At 39.9% G+C, this 9,147-nt stretch overlaps 1 pseudogene; it reads right to left on the reverse strand.

Annotated features, from left to right (window-relative positions):
* Nucleotides 1-8,071: 8,071 nt before the first annotated feature.
* Nucleotides 8,072-8,817, reverse strand: LOC101129043 (TNF receptor-associated factor 4-like; annotated as a pseudogene).
* Nucleotides 8,818-9,147: the final 330 nt, after the last annotated feature.

Raw genomic sequence — 9,147 nt, forward strand, 5'->3', positions numbered from 1 at the left:
CTTTTCATTTCTGACTTCAAAAAACAGCACATGTTTAGAATAGAATGTTAAAGAACAAAGAAAATTCCTCCTAAATTCAACTACCTAGAGACAACCAACATCAGCATTTTGGCAAATATCCCTTCTAATGTGTGTGTGTGTGTGTGTGTGTGTGCGCACGTGCGCATGTATACAATTTTACACATGTAACTAGCTATTAAATGGGGTTCTTTGAGTTGTTTCAGAATGTTAGCTGAGGCCCCAAATCTCAGGACAATGGAAGACAAGTACCCACACATTCTAGAGAGAGGAGCTGGAGCATTCTTACTGAAAGATGTCCAACTGGCTTTCCACTGTCAACATCCAGCACCCACTCCAGCCCTTATGCAGTGAGTGGCTAGAGACACTTCTGGGGAAAAATCATTCAACATAAGGAAACTCACAGGAGGAGGCAATACTGTGGTATGTCTCCTCCTCTCAAGCCCAGTGAAGGATCCAGAGAGAGGGTGAGGTCCCTGCCAGCAGAGGAAAATTGTACCTTACTGCCACAAGTGAAGCTTGCTACATTGTAACACAGACCTGCAATGAAAAGTAATTGCAAAAACTGCAATTACTTTTGCACCAACCTAATAGAAGAAAACACAGAGGGTTTTCCTGGTCTGCTCCCTGATTAAAACACAGGAGATTCTTAGGAGAGCTGCAAATGGCCCAGAGTCTAAAGACACAAACACAGAGATGGTGCATGTCTCTCACTGGGAGAATCCCAAAGTCTCATTCAGGGATAGAAATAATTGCACCAGGAGGAGTGATCCCCTTCACAGGCCAGGGGTGGTGGAATTTCTTTTGAGTCATGTGCATGCCAGGTATCCTGTAAGGAGCCCACCTTTGGCTGCCTATGGAGGTAGGGTGGAGCTGCAAAAAAAACAAAAAAGTAGGTTCATAGATGACTTAAATTAACAGATTACTGATCTTCCTTACCTCCAGCTAGGCTCTGAGCCTCAGGTGAAACCTGATAGTGAGGGGAAGGGCAAAAACTTAAGATGTGAGATTTAGATTTAAAATATGTTTTCAACCTGAACACAATGAAAAAACAGTGAAATATACAAAGATATCGTTGTGGTGGACACATGAAATGCCATGCAGATACCCCTTCAAGTGGAACTCTTGTCCCAGCCATTTGGAGTGCTGTCAGGAGAAAACCTGGCCTTAGCCTCCTGTGGGGATGGCCTCAGCTGGAGAGAGCCTCCTGCCCAAGTCCATCACACCCCTCCCAGGGTAGCCCAGATCCCATGACTGAGGCAGAGGATATAGAGGCTTTGCCATTCCAGTCCATTATGGGACCATTTTGTCTCTAGAGCTCCCTAAAGTTGGCCAAGGTGTCATTGGGCTGGCAGGTACCAGAGTTCACCTTCTCCCTGTCCAATCTGTGCCCTTTCCCTCTTTAACAGGTGTTGTTCCCAAGGGCTCTCCGTGATAAACATCTTACAACTAGACTCTGTCTCAGAGTCAAGTTCCTGGAGAATCTTACTTGAGACAATTGTCCAGAGAAGCAAAATCAAACCAAATATGTTTGAAGGGAGAAAAAAAAAATAGATATTTCCTACTCATGCCCTACTGATTGCAGTATTCCTATAAACACCAAAATAAAATCAACTAGACATTATCTTTTATAAAATGCTTTTCAAAATTCCTTTTTATTGAGTATTCAGATATGTCATTCCTTTTTAATGGCTGCATTATATTCCTTTCTAGGAAATGTAACATATTTAACCAACCCTCCCTGTTTAGGCTTACAGGCTATTTCCAAATTATACTATTGCTGCAGGAACCCATGCATACATTTTTGTGTGCTTGTTTAATTATACTTTTATGATATATTCACAGGAGAGGGATTACTGGGCTAAAGGTATTTTCTTTTTAGATAGTGCAATCCACATTTTATTATAGAAGTTTTATATTAATTTTTACTTCAACCAAGTGTAGATAAATGTGATGCATCTCCATATTCTTGCCAACTCTGGGCACTATTAATCTTGTTCATCTTTTATAATATATTAGGTGGCATTGTTTTATTTATTATCTCTTTATTTACTTATGTTTTCTGAAGAGGTTGAAAATATTTTTATATATTCATTGGCCAGCCTAACCTCTTGGCTTGGGATCTGGCTATTCTGTCTTGACACTCCATTTTTACTGGCATCTTTGTATTTTTCCTTGCTTACTTAGAGGTGCTCCTTTTTTAGGTATTAAGAATGTTTCACCACTTGACTGGCAAATAATTATGTGGTTTGCTGTGTGTCTCTTGAATTGGAAAACATTGAATATGGAACATTTTGGCTTTATGCTCCCAAATCTATAGGTCTTTTTCTTTATGGATTTTATAGTTGGTGTTTCTTCCAATAAGAACAACTGTCTTGCTTATATTACTGATTTTCCTAAAACGTTATTTTCTTTGGGACAAAATTAAATATTTGCCTAGTTATGAATTATAAGTATTCAAATTTATAGTTTTTTGAAGTCATATTATCCATACTAGCATTACTCAAACACACACAACCTGACCATGCCTATATATCATTGTCTTGAGTGCACATTATTATTAATCCAGCCCTATTCCTTTTTCTTATTCAAATTAATAGAGAGATTATTTTGAATGAAAAGTAGCACAAACTTTCTTGGTGACTATCCCAGGTTATAATACTTGTAAGTCAGCATCTCCAAGGCAGCCTTCTGATAGGCATTCTTATGACTGCCAAAGTTTCAGCTTCTCTTTCCAAAAAGTGAGGATAATCAGACCTACCTTATGGGATTGTAGTAAAGAAGGAATAACATAGATGTAGGGCATCAGAAGAAGCTAATCAATGATATTATTATTATTTTAATTATTAATTTATTTTTCTTCCTTCTTCTTTAAAGAGTTTATAGTTGGATAATGTGGATGAATGCCACATACTTCATAGACTTGTATCCACAATTCAAAACCCTCAAATTTTTGTAAGTTTGTGAAAAACTCATTTGGTGATGAAACCTGATGTGCACTGACATGAGGTATTTATAGTTTTTATGATCCCATTTACTGGGAATATTTGTATACTCATATATTATACTGTAGATCTTGATGGATTTGATTATTGGGTACCTCCCCTTTTATGAATATAAAAATTTCCAGATTCAGTGGTACATCTTGTCCCAAGGACTTCATAGAAGGAATTGTGGAATTGTACAGTCTGATTTCCACAAAAGGACCTGTATCCCATAGTAAGTGTCCACTATGAACAGTTTAACAATACCGCTGATCATATTAAATTGGAGTTAGTCATTTGAATTGTATTGTTTTTGTTCTTTTGTTTGTTTTTAATTGGAAATGTATTTTGTATATACATTTGTTCAAAATTATATATATTTAATATTTCTAATTTTGTGTTTATAATATTGAGGTACTATTATAATAAAAGTAATGTAAGTATATAAAAAATTAAAAAGATCAAGGGAAAAGAAAAACATTTTGTAGTTAAAATTAACTTGAAAAACACTTTAAATGGGCCCACAGGAGACAAGCTAGTTTCACCTATGATTTTAAAAATATATGTGTGTGCATATGTATATATATATATGCATGTGTGTATGTAGCACTATACGCATATATAAGTATATAACATATGCTCTAATAAAGATCCAAAATCTTAGCCTCCCTCCCAAAAACTCTGCTTATTTTTCTCTTTTGCTAAGAGTGTATGGAGCCCACCCAAGTTAAATGGGCTAATGAGGCATTCAGTATGTTTATTAGGAAACGCTACCTATACCCATAGTCACAGAAATGACTGATTTCATCACTTGACTAGTCTTTTTTTTTTTTTTTTTTGAGACGGAGTCTCACTCTGTCGCCAAGGCTGGAGTGCAGTGGTGCAATCTCCTCTCACTGCAAGCTCCGCCTCCCAGGTTCACGCCATTCTCCTGCCTCAGCCTCCTGAGTAGCTGGGACTACAGGTGCCCACCACCACACCTGGCTAATTTTTGAATTTTTTTAGTAAAGACTCGGTTTCACCATGTTAGCCAGGTTGGTCTCGGTCTCCTGACCTCGTGATCCACCCACCTCGGCCTCCCAAAGTGCTGGGATTACAGGCGTGAGCCACTGCGCCTGGCCCACTTGACTAGTCTTTTAACTAATTCCATCCTAACCCCTTTAGCGGCCACATGTGCAAGAGGTTGGAAGAAACTAATGAAATGAAGCAGTTGGTGCAGAATAATACAGATAGAGCTTCAATCAGAACATTCACATATTCACAGAGAAAACCAGCAAGAAAAGTTTAAATGTAACAGTTGTGGGACAGTTTAGGACAGTAGCTGCATGCAAAAGCCGGACAGATAAGGTTAATATATGAGATAAACAGGCCATTAGAAAGAAAATAATGCAGGCTGATGAGGGATAGCAAATGAAAGTATTTCCAGTATCAGAGTATAGACAGGCAGTGGTGGGGTCATGGTGATTTGCACTTTAACTGCAACTCAGTGTCACCATATCTTCTGTTTTTATCTTTCAAGAAAAAAGGAGAAAGCTGGGGTTTTATGTGAATTCTTCTGACTTCCAGTATTGGCAATTAATTCAATAAAAGAATAGTGTGGGTCGAATAAAATACATCTGTGGGCCACATCTCATCTTCAGACCATCAGTTTGCATCCAGTGTCTCAGAATCTGGACGACAGTCATTAGCATCCTGAATAAACTTGGCCTCCTATTTCTAACACTGGTTGAAATAATAGAGTGAAAGAAGACAGGAACTCTTGTGGTAAATCATATTATTTTCATCTGAGGTGATAGCTTTGGCTGTGGCTCAAGAGTTCATGTCTGGAAGCCAGAAATCTCTCCCTGTCCTTTTTAGTGTTTTTGGCTAATCTTTGTAGAAATTAAACTGGATTGGAGCAAATTGGAATGGATACTCAAGGACCAATTGGAGGGCTTTATAACCCTTCATTTCAAAGTGAATCCCAAACTGAAATTTATTCTCTTTCCATTCCCTTTTTCTAGACTTGTTAGAGTAGTATAAGGTGCTGAATGTTTAACACTGAGTGTTTCTTTTGCCCAATCTTTGAGATCAATCTGTTTCATTAACAAATGATAATCATTTAATGATGGAATGTTTTCTCTCATTTCCATGGAAACACAATTATGTGGCAACAGATTTGCAAAGTCGTTAAAGAAAACAGCTTTTATCTTTCAACCCTGGCTTGTGTTCTATACATTTCTTCATGCAGCAATATGCATTAGGTGCCTGTAATGTACTAGATGCTATTTTAGCTGCTGGGAATAGAGTGGAGACTCAGACAAATTTCCTAGATTCCTGTAAGAAAAAGTTAAATCTACAATAATACATTTGATGCCACTTCTAATATATACATTCAAAGTGGAAATACAGAAATATATATTGCACAAAGCCAAATATAAAACCCTAGACTACCCTATCCTCACAGGATAGAGGAAAAGACTGTAGCCATCTATAGTCTTCCCTGTAGACAAGGAAAAGAAGCACAGAGAGGGAAAGACAGACAATGAAGTAAGATAGTAGTGAAAATGGTGAAATTAAAACTCCTGCCAATGCAGATGAGCACAGACAGCTCTCTGCATCAGGTAGTAAGAGACTCCTTCATTTATCTGTCTCCAGTTGTCAGCTCTGTATTTCACAAATTAGAAATTGATAAACAGAAATGGCTACTTTAGTGGAAGTTGAACTTACCATTCTCTGTAGTTGCATTAGTAACTGGATTTCCCAGGCAAGGTTGGAAGGAAATCCCAACTGGAATGAATAAGCCAGTAAAAATGTCCAAGTAATAATCACAGCTTAGTTTTAAGAGGCAAAAGGACTAAAAACAAGACTGTGACAATATAAACAAAGATTAAAGATGATGTCTGCTTATGTAAATGTCTCCAGCAAAAGAAACTACAGACCTAGGTTCTAATGTGGTTAAATAACTGCTGCTCATCTTGACTTCATCTTTTATATCATGCTTTTTCTGAATAAAACTCTTGACAAAAAAATCAATAGGTTGGGTGAGATCATCAAAGCAAAATTATTTTACAAGTCAAGCTTCCCTATCAGCTGGCTCTCCCAAGGCAGATTACAGCATTTGTCTCAATGAATGTCAAATTAAACAGTTCCTGTGTATTTCTGGAGGCAAAGTCTGAAAGTGCAAAAGCTAACATGCTAGGAAACTTTTTTTTAAGGATTGAGAAACATTTTCCCCAGCTTACAAAGACACAGTTTTGACTATAGCTTTTTTTTTTTTTGCTCCCCTAAAACTGTCTGCTAAAGGGAAGGGGAAGACTAGGTTTAAAAAAAAAAAAAACTTTATCAAATAAAGGGTTTTTACTTTTCTGTTTAGACATATGATCAAATGAACAGATCATTAATTGAATAAATTGTCCAGATATTCTTGTCACATTCAAAAACAAATTTTTATTGAACTTCATACATAATTGAGAATGGAGTGCTTTGTGTTGTTGTGGGGATAATTCAGGTAGTACTTCATCTTTCTGTTCCATTTAGTATGTAGACCTACACTATAGAACACAGCAAAAATAGATTCGGGAGAAGTGAGAACTTCTGAACAGTAAAAGATGACTTCTACATAGTTATTTATTTATTCATTAAAATGTTTATTGGACACATTATGGGCAGGGTGCTATACATAACACTGAAGACACAATGATGAAATAAAATGGACGTGGTCTCGCCCTCATGGAATTCATAATCTATAGGCGAGATAGACAACAAACCAGACATTTTTAAGTATGATGAGGGTTATGAAGAAGAAATTCAGGGTATCCTCCAGGTCTCTGCAGAAGTGTCACTTCCTTCTAGAAGACATCCCTGACCTGGGGGATTTGTAGAAAGTTGATATGACGGGAGAAGGAGGGAGATGAAGAAATGAGTGAAGCCACCTGAATGTTCTAGTCTAGCTCCCATCTCATTCCAGATGCATGAGAGAATGGAAGCAAGAATAACAGAAAAACCATAGAGCCATGCCCCACTCAATCTTCAAAATTATGAACAATAAGAAAGCCATCGTTACGTTAAGCCACTACATTTTGGGGCAGGTTGTTACATGGGGATAAATAACCCAAACATAGTGGCTTCCATTTTGCAAGTTAAAGTGACCTTTTTAATGGTGAATCTGGATGTCACAGGGCTTGGCTGAGCCTAAACCACGAATCTCAGTGTGTCTCAACGTACGTGCCTCCCCAGGCACCTATTTCATGGGGAAAAAAAGAGTTGGAGAGGGAAAGTTTTAGTGCAGGTGATGATATCGATAGATCCTGGAGATGAAGGGCAGGAAATCCAGTATATCTTCCTCAAAAAGGCCTCATAGTGTGGATTTCAGTCCTGGACAGGCTATTTTCTCCACACGTGGGTGGAGCCCAGTTCAGGGTTTGGGAGCATTGGGAACCAAAGGGAAGGTGACCCATTTGGCAGTGCCTTGAGGGCTGCAGTATTAGGCACTCCTGAATGTTGCTTTGAGGGAAGAGAAGCCATGTCACAAAGGAAGAGTTGAGGCATCATTCTGAAGGCAGTTGAACTTTCCAGAAGGCCAGAGTGAAGGATCATGAACGGGCTGGCATATGTGGCACTCCCCAGGGATGCCCCAGGCAGCCGTGCAGAATGGGGGAAGGGGTCAGAGTGGTGTGGTTTGAGGTCTGAGAAATTTGAATATCTGTGTTACTAGGCTCTTTTTCATCTCCAGAGAGGCTGTCCCATCTCCCTTTTTGCTTTTTATCTCCTCCTTCTTCATAATTCTTCCTTCTAGGAGAAGTAGCCTAACCTTTCTAAAGTACAGTTTTTTTTTCTAAAAAATACACTTACGGATTTGTTAAAAATCAGGGCCCCTCTGCTTTGCCCTCTTGGCACTAAGGAAATAAATAACCAGAGGGGGCACAGCTAGGGAAAGGGGAAAAAAAATCAGATCTCAAGACAGATTCTTTGAACTACCCTTTCTCCATCCCCAAATCCCACCCACCTATGGCTCTTGGGACATAGCACCTGAGCAGGCACCTCAGTGCGGGTAGAGTGTGATCGGCACCAGGGCATGTCTGCCCTACCTAAGAAGGGAGACAGGCCCTGGGGTCACTTGTTTCCAGCCCTTGATGACCCCAAGACCTGTTCCCCACACTGTACATAGTATTTTGCTTTCGGATGTCCTGGTGGGAGATGAACTTAGGAAGACCTCTCATCCAGGGAGCCCCCCCCTCCAAGTGCCCGGCTTCTGGAAGTTCTTCCAGTTTAGGCAGGGGTGGAAGGTCTCAGTGACATGCTGTGGTTTAGCCAGCCCAGGGTTGCTCTGATCCAGCAGGGAGAAGGTGACACAGCGGGCAAAGGGCCACTCAAGGAGATTGTCAAAGGCACCAGGCAGCAAGCCAACGTACAGTGAGAGGTGTGTGCCCTCCCCACTGCCATTGCCATTGAGGAATGGAGACACCTGCAGCTTATAACCATACTTATGTGTGTAGAAGGCTGGGCTGAAGCACTCAAGGTTGGGCTTGGCCTTGGCCTTCTGTAGCCGCCGACCATAGCTGCCAATCTTCCAGATGAGCATACCATCACTGCCCACTGATAGCTCCTCCAGCTCTTGCTGAAGGTCCTGTAGCTCCTGCCACTGCCAGCTCAACAGAGCACACATCATGGCCAGATGTGGCTTCACACTGTCCTCCACATGCCATGCCATTGTCAGCTTAGGGCATCAGTGCTTGCAGCTGGAGTCTTTGAATGAGCATAGCACCAGGGCGGTGCTACAGCTGTCCTTCAGATGGTCTGGCAGGTCCTCCCGAGCCACAGTGCCCACACCACAGTACAAATTTTAATCCATAAACTTGGTAGAATAACATCTACTGTAAGATGATGCATGTATGTGCTTAAGTACGTGGCATACTGTCAGAGTTCAATAATGACTAAATCTATTATTATTCTACTTGGAAACACTCCTAATCGATTTGAAAGCAATTAGCTAAAAGCTGGCTATTGTTGGCTTCTAAAAGATAAGGGGCATTGGTGAGGCACAGGATTAAATTGACAGAGAAGTCTGTTAGTGGGTATATCCAGGATTATTCTGTCCTTGTGCCAATCTGCTTAGATGTCTCTGAGAAAATGAGCAGAAGAGGCAGAGCACATTAGATAGTCA

This window comes from Gorilla gorilla, chromosome 4 (assembly GCF_029281585.2).
Source record: "Gorilla gorilla gorilla isolate KB3781 chromosome 4, NHGRI_mGorGor1-v2.1_pri, whole genome shotgun sequence".
Taxonomy (NCBI): Eukaryota; Metazoa; Chordata; class Mammalia; order Primates; family Hominidae; genus Gorilla; species Gorilla gorilla.